General features: G+C 41.6%; 1 pseudogene; it reads right to left on the reverse strand.

Annotated features, from left to right (window-relative positions):
- Window positions 1-14,402, reverse strand: part of LOC134565044 (B-cell scaffold protein with ankyrin repeats-like) — a 198,661-nt pseudogene extending 184,259 nt beyond the window's left edge.
- Between the last annotated feature and the right edge of the window lie 3,837 nt (window positions 14,403-18,239).

The raw sequence follows: 18,239 nt of genomic DNA on the forward strand, positions 1-18,239 counted from the left end.
TGTCCTATCCCTGGAACTTTCTATGCTCTGGGCTGAACAGCCCCAGCTCTCCCAGCCAGTCTGCAGGAGAGGTGCTTCAGTACTCTGAGCATCTTCATGGCCTCCTCTGGACTTGCTCAAGCAGGTCCATGTTGTTCACATGTTGGGAGCTTCCAGAGCTGATGCAGCACTGCAGGTGGAGTCTCACCAGAGCAAAGCAGAGGGGCAGAATCCCCTCCCTGGCCCTGCTGCCCATGCTGCTCTGGATGCAGCCCAGGATGAGGTTGGCTTTCTGGGCTGTAAGCGCACATGTTGATCTTCTCATCAACCAACACGTCTACGTCCTCAGGGCTGCATTCAATCCATTCTCCACCCAGACTGTATTTGTGCTTGGGATTGCCCCAACATGTGCAGGACCTTGCACTTGGCCTTGCTGGCCTTCATGAAGTTTGTGTGGGCTCACTGCTCGAGCCTGTCAAGGTCTCTCCAAATGGCATCCTTTCCCTCCAGCACATCAACTGCACCACACAGCTTGGTGTCAGCAGCAAATTTGCTAAGGGTGCACTCAATGCCACCAAAAAAGATGTTAAACAGCATCCAACACAGAATCACTGAATGGATCTGGTTGGAAGGGACCATTGCAGCTCATCTGGTCCAAACCTCCCTGCTCAGGCAGGGTCATCCTAGAGCACATGGCACAGGATTGCATCCAGACAGCTCTTGAACATCTCCAGTGAGGGAAACTCCACAACCTTTTTGGCAATCTGTTCCAGTGTTCAGTCACCTGTGTAGTGAAGTTCTTCCTCACATTTAGGTGGAACATCAGTTTCTACTCGTTGCCTCTTGTCCTATTGCTTGGCATCACTGAGCCTGCCTCCATCTCCTTGACACTCTCCCTTCAGATACTGACAGACATTGATGAGGTCCCTTCTCAGTTGTCTCTTCTCAAGGCCCAACTGTCTCAGCCTGTGCCCTGTAAGATACTGTATTAACCTTTTCAGGACCAAGTTCTGGACTCAGCCTTTTAAGTAAGTACACAGAGACCCTACCAAGAGCAAAATTTGATTCTATTTTTTTATTGTGAACTTAAATAGGTGTTACACTTCATGTTTTCAGGGATAAGTGACAATTTCTTTAGTCTGGACTGCAAAACAACCCGTATTTTATCCCATTTCCAAGAAGATGGCACTAATCTAACAGAAGTAACATTATGGTGAAAATACAAATAGCAATTTTGCTATAACAACAGTTGTGTGCAAAAAACTGTACATGGGGTACATTTACAGAGGTCTTCTCTAAATGCCTTCCAATAATAACTTTTCAGTAATTGTGACTGGTAACCACAGTGCAAGACTCAGTCAGACTCAATAATACATTACATGAAGGACATATAAGACTACAGATTCACACAGACATTTTACAGCATTACCTGCAAAAATACTTGCTGGAAATTGTCACCATGAGATCTTCCTAGTTTACTGAGCGTTCATACTACAGTAGAAGTGTGCAGCTTCTCACACTCGTTAATGTAAACAGAAGATCGTGTTTTGTAAATAGTGCCATTGTTATGAATTCCTTCTCCAAGAGAAGGGGAGGTTGAATGACAGCCTCCTTGACCAATGTGGGTAAGAGGTGGGAATGCCCACTCTCCAATCCATGGTCACCTTGCTAGAAGTATAAAATAGGAAGGAATAAACAAAGCAGGGATCTTCTGCCCTGCTGCTCTGATCAACCCAGAACTCCGGCTCTGAGTGTGTCTTTCTGGCTAGGCTCATAACGATAGGGAATCTTAAATTATTAGTCAGCTTTAGAAACAGTCTCACAACTGCAATTAAATGCTGACTGATGACTGGGCCATAAACAATACATAGATTTGGATGATGTCCATTTCAAACCTTGAAAGAGCAGACTAAAAATGGTAAATCCATTAGATTAATTAAAAAAAAACCTATAAACTAAATAAACAAAAAATTGCAGTATGTTATCACATGCTGTTGCAATAATGCTTATGTTCTAGTCATCTGACTTTTGTTATTAACTAAACTTTTGATGAGTTTGTCCAAAATGCTGATAAAAATTGCTAAAAATGCTAAAAAAATTCTAAAAAACATGCTAAAAAACTTTAAGATGTCAGTGCACTCACTTTTCTGGGTGTAATAACTTTTCATCCAATTACTGTCAAAAATTAGAGGAAAAAACATCACATACATGACACATACTTCAGAATCTAAGGGTACAGGTTACCACAAATAGCTACATAGATTAGAACATAAGCTGCTAAGAAACCTAACAAATCTCACAAATAAACCCTAACAAGTAAAGTCTTCTCTGAATTTTGCAGAAAAAAAAAGAGAAGAAACAGCAAAGAAGTCAAATGGTTTAAGTGACGGGATGACAGTCTCAACACCTTATCTGGGGTTGCCACCTCCAGACAATCACTTCAGTTTCTCTTCTGCTTTGAAATAGCCAGGATCTCATGTCAGATGAAAGAAGCTAGTGACACAAACCAGCGTTCTGTTGTTGGTCATTACCAACCCCCATCACTGTGCTGAAATCCCTTCTGTGTGCAATGGTGAAGCACAGCATCTCAGGAAGATGTAATAGTCTCATAATTTTAGCAGTCCCTGCAGAGCAGTTCAAAGACTCATTGGCAGGGCAAAATGGAAATGAGAGCTACACTGCAGCACACACCAACTAACAAAATGTCGCTTCTGCTCTTGTGCTTATGATAGAGTCACACAGATTGTTTTCGTTTTAATAAAAAAAAATAACTGGCACTTGAGGTGCTCTGCAGTAAGATGACATCACTACCTTAAAACACCAACAGTGGTATGCACTGTCTGAATGTAAATACATTGGGAAAGGAGTAAACAGAGGCACAACCATGTCATCTCATTTATTGAAACCTCTCCTGGCAGTTAACGAGGCCAGAACCACCCAGCTACTTTCATCTATTTACTCAGTCTTGCATGTTCTAGGGAGAAATCTTCACAACAGACTTAGGTCTCTCTCTCACACACACACACACACACAGTATTTAGTAGTCAGAAACAAATAAGACCAAAAATTCTAGTCATTTTCTTTCTTCTTCAACTTTGGGGGTTTTTAGCACTTTAGCTTAATTTTCTCATAGACTCCAAGTCAGTGTCAAAATTTAGGTGAAGCACTTGCCCACTGGAGCCAATGGTAAAGTTCCCACTTAAATCAGGGGTTTAGCTCATCAGCACAAGTCTTGCTTACAGACTAAGGAAATCCATTGGCATTCATTGTTATGATTTTCGGATAGCACAGAAATAACAACATGACTCTCCATGATGGTAAAGATGAGAGCAAACTTTATTCTTCTAAATTCTACTTTTATAGAGTAGTTCGGTACAAAGAACATGATTGGTTATTCAGCATCTACACCCTTTTGTAAACATTTCTTTCCAGTAAACATGTTGGAAAAACACCACCTGCAGATAGTTTCTCACTTCCCAAGGTTTGTTTGAATTCCTCCTTTAGCTTTTTCAGGCTAACATGAGAAAGTTGCTCACTTGCCTTTCACACAGACACTGGCAGAGCCTGAAGCCTAAATTCAGACCAATGTCAGGCCCACATCTCCCCCTTTTAGTTTTTGCTGAGGGCGGAGTCTGTGTCTGTGTCCTCTCCTGCAGGGCCCTTGCAAGAGAAAAAAAGACAAACATGACACCAGAAGTCTCATTAGTAATCAAACAATCACTAAATAGAACTTCCATTGGGCACCAACTTAAATGGTCAGGGAAGTTCTCTGGAATTCAGTGTTGACCCTTCACAACCATGTCCATGCACCAGTGTCAAGCCTAGCTACTTACTAATTCTAATACAGAAAAAATAAAACATCATTAGTCTGCTCAAAAATGGCAGTCTAATTCACCAAGATCCATCACTCTAGAAGTCATCCTTTCAGATAACAAGGGCTTTTCCTGCCTTTTAGCAAAGGACTGTGGTCCTTGCATCACACCTGCAACAACAAACTGGTTTATTTTTCCAATTATTTGGAAAACCTGTGTTGGGCTTTTTTTTTTTTTTTTTTTTTTTTTTTTTAATGCAAAAATGCATGTGATCTTTGAAGGGGCAGAGACCCATTGCAGGATATGCAGGATTGGACCATCGTTCACTCACTTGGCCCATGATACCTGTAGAATGTGACCTAGAAAAAAAAGGAATAATAAGAATGATAAAATTAATAAAATATCAATAAAAAGATAACTGACTCAAAAAAAAATCTACATGATCCCAATCACCACAAAGACAAAAACCACAAAGTGAAACAACAGCCCTTAATAACTACAAAACATACACTGAAGGCACATGAAATATTACCTAAAATACAACTTCATCTATGTAGGAAAATTAAATGAAACAACATCTACTACAAAATTAAAACAAATTAAAAGGAAAGGGTCCATTGAGCCAAGATGTTGATCCTTGGTATCACTGGATGTCTTCTTGAAGTCTGAAGCAGGGAGTGACATGAAGATCGATGAAAACAGGATCATGCTGCTGACACAAGACTTTTGTTGTCTCCATAACTTCCAATCACATGGTCATCTTTGCAGTCTATGTGATAGCCAGAAAGGCTATACAGTGTCCCTTTTCAGTCCTCAAAGGTGATGGGTAACACAACTGCTGAACCTGCTAATGATAAAACACAGGCACATCCTTTCCTTAAGTTAACAAACTTGTCAGGCTCCACTGCCCTAAACTGACAACTTGTCAGACTCCATTGTCTAAATTCAACATCCAGGTTTCAGAATTATTTTTTCTTCAGGTTCATAACATAAATGTTACATTGTTGCAAGTTATCTTTTTGATAATTATTTTCATCAGCCCAGGAACTGCAAAAGCTGAAGTGCTTCTTTTCCAGTGATAACCTGTTCATCCTTCCCAGGCAGGAATTCCAGGTTGACCGCAAAGATCAATTCAGCTATTATATTTAAAGGTCAAATTGCTGAGTCAAATAACTCATATGTAATTTCTTGCTGAAACATCTGGGCAAACAGGCAATTCCCATCCAGAGAGAGCCAAGGCATGGCCAGTGCCCAGCTCTACTTGCAGAGGAATCCCTTACACCAATTTTAAGCCAATATTCTTAAAAATGTTATGATAAAAACTATAATAATAATTGACACCTCCTAAATTTGTCAGGGTAGAGATGCTCTGAGCTCAGCAGGCTCTTGAGATGGTCTGCGACCAGGATTGGAACTGCATCCCAAACCGTCAGGACAGAGGAGGCATTCTTACAAACTCGGATAACCTTGTCTGGAAATCTGAAAATATTTAGAAAATCATGAATGCAAAACTAGCATAGACAGCTAGAAAACAAGGAAAAATTCTTGGGTGACACGTGTCTCTTACAGGCAATTATAGACAAATAGCAAAGTACCTGAGAAGAAGAAGCAGCAGCAGCAGCAGCAGTCGGCTATAGAACTGTGATAATAACTATCATATCAGTGAATTCCCATTATATAATCAATATATCATCAACAAATATCTTAAAAACTGAGATAACACTTACAACTCATAACTGATAGTTATAATATAGAATTGTTAATAATACTTGTGTTATCTGCAAAAGGCAACAAAGGCTGCTCATTTGTTTTTTGTTTTTCTTTTCATTTTCCTTCTATTATGAACAGGCATTTAAAGCTTCAATTCTATTCACTGGAGACGCCTTGAGAAAAAAATTTTTGAGGGAGGGTGGGAGGGAAAAACCCCCCAAAAAAATCAACTGTCCCTCTAAAAGGAAAAGCTTCCACTTGGCTCAAAGGTGGCGGAGCTATTTGGCCCTGCCCTGAGTAGGGCTTTGGGGGCTTCAGGGGCCCCATGGCCCCCCTGCATGGCTGCAGCTCCATGGAGGACAGGGAAATCCAAACAGACATGGCCCCCATTTCTCTGTAAAAAAACCCTATACCTTAAATTTCAAGCAAAGCACCTCCCACAGCATAATAAGCTGTCTAGAAGCGGCAAACGCTGCCTCATGCCCTATTCGCAATGCCGCTCGGCGTGCAGGGAAGGAGGGGGGAAGCGAACCCCGCCGCTCACGGCGGGGGGAAGGGGGAAAAGGAGGGAGGAGATGGCCCCGGCTGTTCCTATGACGGCTTCCTGCGCAAATTCACGTGGGAAGGAAATGAAAACAGTGGCAGCTGTCACGAAGTGTGTGCTTGTGGGGCAGGGGCCGCTGCCCCTGTTCTCATCACCACTGCACATGGCAGGGGAAACGGAGAAGGAGCAACTGGGCAGGCTCGGCCCGCCCCTGCCGCTGGCCCGCTGCTGCCTCTTTCGAGCAGAGAGCCGGCAGCCCCCCTTCACCGCCCTGGGGGGAAGGGGGGGAATGAAGCGGCAAAGCCGCCCCAAGCTGCACGTCTCAGTGGCACCGCGCAGGGAAAGGAAGGGACCCGCGCGCCCCCATGGTGTGGGGAGGGGGGGAAAACCAAGTACGGAAAAAGCGAGAGAGATCACAGCCACTGCCGTGCTGGAGGGGTCTCCCCTCTCCCACTGTGCCAGCGAAACCACGGGGGTGGGGAGAGAACTGCACGCAGGGAAAACAGAAAATGGGGGGGAGGGGTCCGATCCCGTCCCACCACCACAGGGAGAAAGATGGGGCTGAGTATGGCAAGAGACAGAGAGAAAGAAGGCAGAAAGATCGAATCGCTGCTGCCATGGCCTCTGTCTCACCACACCCCCTACCCCCGCAAAGGGGAAAAAACAAAGTTAAAACACAGAAGACAAAGAAAGACAAGCTCTACACTCACACAGGCAATCATAAAAACAAGCACAGGTAAAGTTAAAAAGATAAAACACTCCTAAGATGAACTTTTCGCCCTAAACTCACACAAGGATACAGAGGGGATTAAAAGTTTCGATCCTGGTCCCCACCACAGGCCAGATGCTGGGCCATGCAGATGAAGAAAGGATTGTTGTGTCACACTCAGGGTCCAGGAATCCGACCAGCTGTATCTGGGACGGGCTGGCATCTTTTAAAGTCACAGTACAGATCAGTCGCAGTGGCTCATAAAGCAGGAACCACTGCACAGCCATCCGTGATAAGAAGAAAGGAGAATGAAAAAGCCAAGGAAGTGCCGTCTGTGCTGGCCAGGAGAGGTGGCGGTGCAGACACTCACTTTGATCTTGCCCAGATAGAAGCAGAAGAGGTCGGGGGAGCAAAAGAAGCTGTCAGCAGCGAAGGATACCAGCTGCTTTTGTCAGGAAAGGCACAAGCTGTCCTCTCTCAGGAAAGGCTGGTTCCCCAGGTTTTTCTGGAACCTCTGCCTGGCTGTCTGTTGTGGAAATCAAAGTCCAGCTTTGCCAGGTGCCGTCTGACCTGCTGTTTTTTGGCAGGATTGATCTTTTTCCATGGTCAGCAGGACCAGCCTTCTTTAGAAAAACGTGGAGATATTTCTCTTACCTCATGTAGTAAGTTTTCAAGCTTTGCTACATGAATCAGTCTCAGATGTGCTGAGCTTCTTTGAAACGTCAGGTCACCAGATGTTCTTATGATTTTCGGACAGCACAGAAATAACAACATGACTCTCCATGATGGTAAAGATGAGAGCAAACTTTATTCTTCTAAATTCTACTTTTATAGAGTAGTTCGGTACAAAGAACATGATTGGTTATTCAGCATCTACACCCTTTTGTAAACATTTCTTTTGCCAGTAGACATGTTGGAAAAAACACCACCCGCGGATGGTTTCTCACTTCCCAAGTTTTGTTTGAATTCCTCCTTAAGATTTCTCAGGCTAACATGAGAAAGTTGCTTGCTTGCCTTTCACACAGACACTGGCAGAGCCTGAAGCCTAAATTCAGACCAATGTCAGCCCCACAATTCATTACTTGTAGTTGAGTACCAATGTGAAGAGGATTTTACAGGAGAACAAGCAAAGCAGTGGAGTCAAAATGTGAAACATTACTTCAGTATTCAATGTTATACCAAATTACAATAAAATTGATACCACTGTACAAGAAATGAAACAGGAAATGCATACCATAAAAGTTGTGGTAAAAATATAACTATTTCTTTCTCTTTTCTGTGGTCTGCACAATGGAAATTAGCTCCTCAGAATTTGAAGTGGTCTGAAGATCTGCATGAGTTAGGCCCTGTTTTAACTCCCTATCACCGCGAGCCTAGCTAGATAAGGATACTCAGGAGACAGAGGTCTGGGTTCAAACAGAGCAGCAGGGCAGGAGAGAGAGAAAGCCCCTTGTTTATTATTCCTATTATATACCTGTAGCAAGGTGACCATGGATTGGAGAGTGGTATTCCCACCTCTCAACCACATTGGTCAAGGAGGCTGTCATTCAACATCCCCTTCTCTTGGAGAAGGAATTCATAACAATGCCAATATTTACAAAACATGATCTTGTGTTTACATTTACGAGCGTGAGAAGCTGCACACTTCTACTTTAATATGAACGCTCAGCAAACTAGGGAAATTCATGGCAACAACTCCCAGCCTGCTTTTCCCACATTTACTTATTAGAGAAAAACACCCTATGCTAGTATCTCATTTGTCCATATCTATACCCTACTACTAGTTGTAAAAGTAGTTTTCTTAACATTACTCTTCTTGGTCATTAAAATTGTGTGCAGATACATGGAATACCTTTCAGGTCAACAATCAAAAATTAATTGCATATTGCTGTCTCAGGTAAACTTTACAAATTTCTTCTGAGAATGTTTCCTGGGCTGTCAAAGGGTACCGGGTACCATTTTCTAGTTAGGTTATCTTAATTATGTACCTCTCATTTTTTATTACAATAGCAGATAATGAATGCATACATGTAGGTTTGGTGAGCTGTTCTCAACTATCAAATTTTGTAGAGTAAATTCCCTTCATATTTTGGCATTAAAAGAAAAAAAGGGATATCACTACTTGGGGAAAAGGCTGGAAGTGGAAGTGACAAGAGTTGCTTTTGATGAGCTTTAAAAAATGAAGCCTAATAAAACTGCAGGCAGACTAATGGATACTTATGACTCCTGAGCTGTACCAAAAAGTCCCACCCAAAGTCTATTAAAAGTGTCAGCACACTTTAGAAACAGTGTCACAAAAAATTATTTCTATTAGATAAGACCTGTTCTCTTTCTGCACCATTAATACTGAGGACAACTACAGGAGAAAATGCAGACATTTAAGGATCTAGGTTGACTACCTACAGATGCAAATATCTATCTACAAATCCTTTACATAAATACATGCTTGCCTGAATTTGAAGTCTTTCAGGATTAAACAGAAAAACCCCAGCTATGTTTAGTACCCCAGGATACTGAATTAATACATTGAAAATATATCAGTTTTATCTATAAAAGGGTACACAGTTCAGCAGACCAAGGACAAATAGTAGAAAGACACAGAAGAAGGAAAAGACAGATGCAAGCAAAATATACCTCCTGATTCTAATTTCAACAATATTGGGAAAAGCTGGTAAAGTTAGAATTCTAGAGTCTCACTGGGCCATCTTAGATGTTAACATATAATAATAAAACTTCTGAGTGTTCTCTTTCTCTGGGAGTTATCTTTTTTATGGCAATAGGCACAGGATCTAAGACATTCAAACCCACTTGGAATCTGAATGTGGCATTTTCAAACTGTGAAATATTTTACAAACATCTCCTGCAAAAGGAATATTTGACAACAATAAAAATATTTGTGTTCATCTTCATGCAGAAGATGAATATAATAAAGTCTGTTAGCATCCTGGAAATATATGTTTGAAAGGTCACTCTCCATGTCATAGTTCTCCCTTTGCTCCTCCAAGAACATGTTCAAACAGGCATGACAAACCATTCAGATTTTGTGTTTGAACCACATTACAGACAAACAAGCTCTCTGCTGAGTACAAGACTTCCTGCATCTTCTATTTTATTCAGTTTTACTCAACATTTTAATTAGTTCAGGTGTTTGCCTAGAATGTGTGGCATATATACTACTTCAGAGCCAGAAGGAAGTTTTAACAGATAAAGCTCTGTCTGCTCCAAGAAGATGAAACCAGCACCATCTGGCATAAAATGAGACTTATTTTGCACTTTTTATATCACAAGTTGTAGGGATAGTGTAAGGAGAATAGCACCTGGGAGAGAAGAGACTGCTAAGAATTTACCTTGCCTATGAACTTTCCTGAGTATGGGGAAGTCTGTAATGGAAGGGTGGTGACTTCTAGCACCTATGCTATGCCATTGTTAACATTCTCCAGGAGCGTGTTAAGCTGTGATATAACAATCTGATTTAGCATCCATCTTCAGCTGTTCTAACTGCCTGCAAGCCACTCCTGAGCCCTGGCATCCATTAGTCCTAGGGTCTCGATGGCCCACTGTCCTAAGGGATTAACAATTTAGTTGCAGTGGAAAGCATGTGGTGGGGCCATTATAATTAAAGCACATTATTAAGTTTTTAGACTGGTAGAGTGACAGCTCTTGTCAATACTGAGGAGACAAGAAGCTACAAATGCTTGGAAGAATAAGTTAAGAGTAATGAACAGTTCAGAGGGGGAAAAAAGGAACTGAAAACCACAAAGAATATACACAAAAGTTGTGGATGCATGGCTGGAAAAGCAGGGACATGTGCACAATCCTGCTTTTAGCCGAAAGGATGAGTAGAAGCTGAAACGTCCTTGAACTGTTCTTTAGGTGTGATAAGGATGAAATACAGTTTTGGAGCAATAGCTATAACAGGATGCTAGACAGGATGAGCTGACCATAAGTTGGAGAAGGCTCACAGCATCCAGCCATGTGGACAGAGCTTCTAAGCCAATTATATATACTGCAAGGACACATGAACACTATGGTTTAACCAATGATGTTCAGAGTTAGGTGCATGAAATGCTTAGCACAGTATAAATGTATGCCCAATAGCTGAATAAACGAGCAAGATTTTTAACTCATGTTGAGTGCTGTCTTGACTTTGGCTGATCTCCGGCAACAAAATGTGTTTTCATCACTGTCTCTAAAAGGGTTAAGAATATAATTTTCTACACTCCAAGGGAAAAATAATCCTTGTATATACTCAACAACCTCTTAGCAAATAATTTTAAATACAAGGGAAAAATCTTCTTTCCCAGATGTGCAATCTGTCAAAATCCCTGTCACAGGTATCACAAAGGCTAAGAGCTTAACAGGATTCTACAAAAGAGTATCATATATACAGACACCATTATCTTTAAGCAAAGGTAAATAATGATAAACCATGTACATCTTCATTCCTCAGAGCTTAAATCAACACTCAGGTGAAAACAAATCTCTTAGTTGGAACACTTTCACTGTGCAACAGAGAGCAGAGCAGAGGTCTCCTATCAAGCACTGATCTAAGCTTGCCTGGCTGATAGCCAGGGCACACCAGTACACAAAAAACCAGGGCCAGAGCAGTTCTAAGCTATGAGTGTGGAGGAGGGCTTAGCCCTGAAGCACCAGGCATCATCACTACTCCCAGTGCTGGATCTAGCTCAGTCCACTGAACTTGTCTGATCCCAGCCACAGTCTATGCATCCCCAGTAAAGATGTACACACTGAGACTGAGGCCTTTAACAACTATTCACTAATTCAGCTTCTTCTAATCTCTAAAATTGCTGATATTGATCACTGTCAAAGCAAAGATCATTTAAACACCTACTAAACATCTGGCATTACACATAAGTCCCAAGGGCACAGGTAATAAGTATTCTTGTGAATGCATTGACCTAAGCAAAGAACTTTCCTGTGCCTTCTAGGAAACTGTTTATTGTTGCAGAAAGGTTTGCAATTTCCTGTGCATGTGTCAACTGATAGTATCTAAGCAGTTACTTCCTATATATATACACAGAGTATAGACCCACTGTTTTCATCCCATTAAAAAACTGCCAAGAAGCTTCAATCTGAAGGTACATATTGGACACAGACAAATTGCAAACATTACCTTCTGAAACAAAAACAGACCACTGTAATGAGCCCAAATCGTCAAGTCTGAGATATGTACTGAGGAAAAGGTTATTCAGTACTGAAGAGAAGATGGCGGGGGAGGAGGAGTCCAAAATGTTCTTTTGAAAACACTGATCTCACCTAGGTAGACTGTGTGTAGACATATTCTGGGTAGGTTTTAAAGCCCTATAGAATACTTAAGCTTACCTGCTTAAGCACATGCAGCAGGGACATCCAGCTAGGTCATTCATTCAGCTGGGGTCTCTCTACTCCAGTGTTCAAAAGAATATTCTTGATTGTGCATCCAAAACTAGGTTAAGCTCTGAGTAAAAATCCTAAACTTCAGGATGTCTTTCTCAAGCAAAAGCTCCTATTTCAATAAAATGGTATCTTGCATGTAACAAAGAGACAAGCATAATATTCTGCTTGGTAGACAAAATCTTGGCTAAATAACGAGAGCTGAGAGGAGGTAAGAGACCTGAGGATTACAAACAAGCAGTAGTATATTACCTGGCTGAATAACTCTTTTAACAACAGAGAGATATTCCTCAGGTTTCTGATCAGTAGAAATATCTTTGCTGCCTCCAGCTAAGGTCAGTATCTCATAAAGAATCTCTGAATTCTCCACTTCACAAAGCAGAATCACCACATTATCCAGAGGTTTTAGAACTTGTTCCAGAAAATAACTTCTCTTTTGATTCAGGGAGTTAAGAAGTCCACATGAGAGTATCAGGAGTTTACATTTATAAGACAGTAAACAGAGTAGCTCCTGGTTCTTGAAAAATGAATTCTCTAGACTGTAGAGTAAGATTCCTTCTTTGTTCACTATGAGTCCAAAAAGAGATTTTAAATGCAGAGCCCACTCTTCTGCTTCTTGTTCATATATCACGAGGATATGGTTTGTATTTTCTAGAGAGAACATAAAAAAAAAATGTTTCAAATGTGTTTAAAATCCATTATATCAGAAGACAGATTGTTTCCCTCCCTAATAAAAACTTGAGGTGCTGAAGAAATTACCTTCAGCAGAAATCAGCTCATCACCTTGAAATGACAACCATATCCTTATTTCTAAGACCAAGGCAGAAAGATTGTCCACAGAAATACTGGAAAAACAGCTCAGGATATTATGTTTAGAATAACTAATATTTCAGAATAAATATTGAAACTGCAGTGTAGGAAGCAGAGCACATTCACAAATTCTGCTTACTCCTAGAGTCTTGACAAATAGATGATAGTATTAAAAATGGAACACTTAGCTTTTAATGACAGAAGTAAAGAATATATGTTTGAACACATGAACCCGATCTGACTTAATTAGAAAATTAATTGGTATGTTTAGGATATTTTGTCAGCATGGTGTTAGGATAGTAAATTGTGATCTTTCTTTCCTGTCCTTATTCTAAGAAAATTACTTGAGACCTGACAAAAATAAATCTAGATGTGTATTCTTTTAATTCTCTTTCCCTTTAAGATGTAAAACATGATGCTAGCAAGACAACTAATACTCCCACAACGTTACTAGGGTGACAGTTCGAGACAGAGGCAACAGGCACAAGCTGAAACACAGGGGGATGCCTCTGAGCATCAGGAAAGGCTTTTTTTTAGTGTGAGCACTGGCATAGGCTGCCTGGAGAGGGTGTGGAATCTGTCTTCTAGGAGCTACTCAAAAGGTGCCTGGATATGGTCCTGGCTCTACGTGTACAAGAGAACTCCCAGATGTCCCATCCAACCTCAGTCATTTCATGGTCATGTGAAACCATCAAAAACTGTGATTTGGTGAGCAACACAATAACAACAAGCCAGGGTAGCTTAATAGCCCCAGAGCGGTTCACAATCACAGCCCTGTGGAGCAACAATGTGAGAGTGAGGAATAGATAGATACAGCTTCTGCACTTTACCTCCACTGTGCTTCACGGTGTCTGCCTGCTGGTCGGGGTCAGGCAGCCTGACTGACACCTGCCTGCAATGCACCACAGCTCCTTTGAGTGCCTAAGCTGCTGCACTGTGAGGATCAGTGTACACAGAGGTAGAATGTTTCTGAAGGACACAAAGGATGTGGGTAGTGGGATGCACCGTTGGAAGCACAGTACAGATGTAGCTAAGGAGAATAAAAAAAACTTGTCAAGGATCCCAAATAAGTCCACGTATAAAAGAAGAAACTGAACCTATATCTCCACTCCAGGATTAATGCTTAAATTATTTGTCTTCCCTTCCTTTTAGAAGAAATTATTTCTACACTTTGTTCATCTATTCTTTACTCTGGAGATACCTGAAACAAAGTTTACCCAGCAAAAGCTGATTGAAACTTGTAGAATAGGGACACTATTGTTTAGTCTCTTGAGTTCATATGTCTACAAACTTTCAAACTTTTTGGAGGACAATTGCCATCTTTTCAAGATTTGTGAATGCTCACCCTTTCACAAAGTTTTCTGTCACAGGAAATTGTAAAGGGCCATGCTCAACACGGTAGCAGGTGATGATATTTGAAGTTAACTAACTCATACCAGTACATGAAAACAGGGTAATATTTGTCAAAATGTATTTGGAGAGGTGAATACTGTATTTACCATGGTAAAAAACAATCTGAAGAATACCTGTTTCTGATGAAATGCTGAAGGTTAATAGTAAGAAAAATAGAGGTGTATTTCTCATTTAACTCAGAGCAAACTTGTTTGGTTTATGATGCTGGCATTAAAAATCTACTTAACCTTGCCTTCATTACAGTTTGTAAACTGGGATTAATACTCTTCCCACTACAATGGAGACATTGTAGAACTCTTCCTAATTTGTTTTCTGCACTTTTGTGAACCCTCCTGACTTTTCAAATTACTGTCTCGGATAACCTGAACTGCATACAGGGTAGGGGTTCCTTCATACAGTGTATGGGAAGAAAAAAATAACCTTGGGTATGCACACGGGCTCATAAACAATGAATTTCACATTCATTCACCACTGTGCAAATGGAAAGTACAAGGCTTGAGTACTCAAGAAATTCTAAAGATAAAAGTGAGAAACATGCATTGAAAGGAGAAAAGAAGACACAAATTCCACTTCCATATGGAATATCTGCACCAGTCTGCAGATTTGATCTTAGCTAAGCAGGAACGAGAAAGGGATTTTATGATGTTTATTGAAGGCTCAATTGCATTTCTTCTTAAATATATTGGGGGTTTTTATGAGAAAGAAAGCTTTATTTGTATAAGAAAGAGGATTGAAATATATCTAACACCACACTTGATGGAATAAAAGCTCTGCAACACACATCTCATAAAGCTCTCATGCAATATGGTCCCCTGTTGCCAGAGATCAGCCACTGTCAAGACAGCACTCAATACGAGTTAGAAATTTTGCTCGTTTATTCAGCTATTTGGCATACATTTAGACTTGTCTTGGTTTGAGGGGGAGGTGAATTTTCCAGGAAGTTGTGGGCAAACCAATCAGTGGTCAGGTTTTATGCTGGCACTTGGAGTAGCCACTGGGAGGTTTGGACACGCCTCTGAGAACACAAGGGGTTAAAAGCAAGGACTCCCAGAGGGTCTGCCTCTTTTGGGTTCCGGTTTCAGCAGAGAAACAGAGAAACATCTTCGCCTCCTCCCCTGCTCAGCTTACAAGGCTGAGTGGGGGAGGGGAACCATGTGGTCAAGCTGAGGAGAACCATGTGGCCAGGCTGAGGTAAGTTGGAGCCCCTGGGGGGGGGGGGAAGAGAGTGAACAGGACTGGAGCTGAGCTGGCCCCATCCAGGATGGAGGGGTGGAAAACTGTGGAGGTGCCTTCTGTCCCGTCCCATTCCCCCCCACCCCCCCCCACCCCTCCGCCTCCAGGAGAAGGTGCCCAGCTGTGTGTGGCAGTTGCCGAGCCTGGGAGTGCCTGAGCCTGCAGCCCTGCCGGGAGCCAAGAACTGCTAACTCTTTCTGAGGCAGAAGGAAACTTTTTCCAGATATTGATTCTCATGGCTAGTGGTTTCAGAAGAGAGAGAGAGACAGCCTGGGACCGAGATGATAAAGGAAGATGAAAAGAACCCCAGATGGGCAGGGATGAAGAGGAGTGGCTTTTAGGCTGGACTTTTCTTGCATAATGTTAGCCATGGACTGAACTTGAGTCTCTTTTGAACATAAACTGCATTTGGGTGGATGTAGCCGGCTCGACTTGCTGCAGTGGAGCGAACAGAGAAGAGAGGAAGAAGGTGTGGTGGCACCCTCTGCCCTCAGAGAAGGAACCCTCGGCCCCAGGGGAAAGATGGGGAGACCCCAGCATGCAAGCATCCTTAAATAGAGCCCTATATGCAGCTTTAGCCCATGGACAGTGGTGAGAGCACTGGACATGGAAAAGAGTGTCACCCTGGTAGATTTCTCCGGGTGGTGCAATGGGTGACATAGGAACACATAAAGGGTGGACCTGTGTTTTCTGAGGAGCAGTCTGTGGTGCAAGAGAGACTCCTCTCTCCCTTGCTGAACTGAAGATTAGTTTTTCTGAGTAGTAATTCTTTGATTTAAAACCCAAGGTTTTAGTCTATAGAGAGTAATGTGTAAGGGGTGGAAATTGGGGGAGGAGAAGAAATGTTCTGGGAAGTTTTCATTTCTGGTTTTTGGGTTTTTTTCCTTTTCTATTTCTGTTCTTATGTAATGTAATAAAGTTTTGTTTTCTGTTTTCAAATTTTGGGCCTGCTCTGCTCTGTTCCTAATGACATCCCACAGTAGTTGTTAGGGAAAAAACATATATTCATGGGTGCATTAACATCTGGCCAGTGCCAACCCACAACAATACTGTGCTAAGCATATCATGCACGTAACTGAACATCATTGGTTAAACCATAATGTTCACGTGTCCTTGCAGTATACATAATTGGCTTAGAAGCTCTATCCACGTGGCTGGATGCTGTGAGTCTTCACCTTATCGTCAGCACATCCTGTCTAACATCCTGTTATAGCTATTGCTCCAAAACTTTACTTCATCCTTATCACACCTAAAGAACAGTTCAAGGACGTTTCAGCTTCTACTCATCCTTTCGGCTAAAAGCAGGATTGTGCACATGTCCCTGCTTTTCCAGCCATGCATCCACAATTCCCCCATTTTCTTTTTGCACAATTCATGCCTGTTCTGTTACTTTCGCAAACATTCTGCGCGCACAACAACAAACAACCAAACAAACACATTCCCAAGATAACCGCTAACAACACAATTCCTGTTTTCACTAATCCCCTTATCCATCCATCAAGGCCCAACCAATCACATAATGACTCCAATCCAAAGAATCCTACATCTTGCTGAATTTTGTTAACATGTTGCTGTAAATTCTGTATTTTCTTGTGGATGGACTCAGAATGATCCTCAAGGTCCATGCAACACATTCCATCAAAGTCTTCACAACCATGATCATAAGCTAATAACAAGAAATCAATTGCTGCACAGTTCTGTAATACTGCATGCTGCACACTAGATAAATGCTTAGCTAATAAAGATAAAACATTAATAGTAGCATTAGCCTGTTTAACAACCCAGCAAGCTAATATTTCTAAATTTTTATGGGCATTGCCAGCAGTAGCTGCAGGGAGAAACAATGCTGACAAAACATCATGCCATTTACTCCATAACTTTACCCCATCATTACAGTTTTCTCCAAGGGATATAGTGGGTGTGCGTTTAGTTCGGCTATATTGTATTTTAACCTTCAGGTGACTGGAATTAGGATGATGGTGTGGCATTGCCATGCTTATTTGTCCAATTGTACATGGCCCACCAACAGGTGCTGGAGGTATCCTGGCCCAGGCGCTATTGCCACTTATTAAAAATAGGCCAGCTGGTAATTGCCTAGGGTAGATCGATGATGCTGGGGTTGTTTTATTCTAACTCAGCTCCAAGCACCATAAAGATTCATTATTCCATCCATTTGACCCTGTAACAAAAGTAGGCCTTATATGATTGTCACTCTTTATCCCCAATGGCTACCCATATGCTGATGCATTAAAATAAAAACATGAAGGAGCACTAAGTGTCCCAGGAATTTCAATCTCTTGAGGATGGCCTGGATAAAAGGGTAGTGTAGGGATCCATGAATTGATTCCATGCATCCATTTTCCAGTTATCAAGGTAAAGCTAATCGCCAATCCATTTTCATAATAGTTTACCTCACTGCTACAAAAATCTCCTATGGGGGTCTCAGTCAACAAATTTATGTTGGAGTCATTTATCGTAACACCTACCAAACATGTCACAAATGGTGACATTGGGACGGCTAAACTAGGGCAAAAGGAGGTAGTATTCAGGCTTCATGTCTGTGTTACCCAAAAATTTTCTCTGGGGTCAAATAAGGCTTTCCCGGGGTCTGCTGTGACAGCATCAACCTTGTGTA

The sequence above is a fragment of the Prinia subflava genome (assembly GCF_021018805.1).
Source record: "Prinia subflava isolate CZ2003 ecotype Zambia chromosome W unlocalized genomic scaffold, Cam_Psub_1.2 scaffold_32_NEW, whole genome shotgun sequence".
Taxonomy (NCBI): Eukaryota; Metazoa; Chordata; class Aves; order Passeriformes; family Cisticolidae; genus Prinia; species Prinia subflava.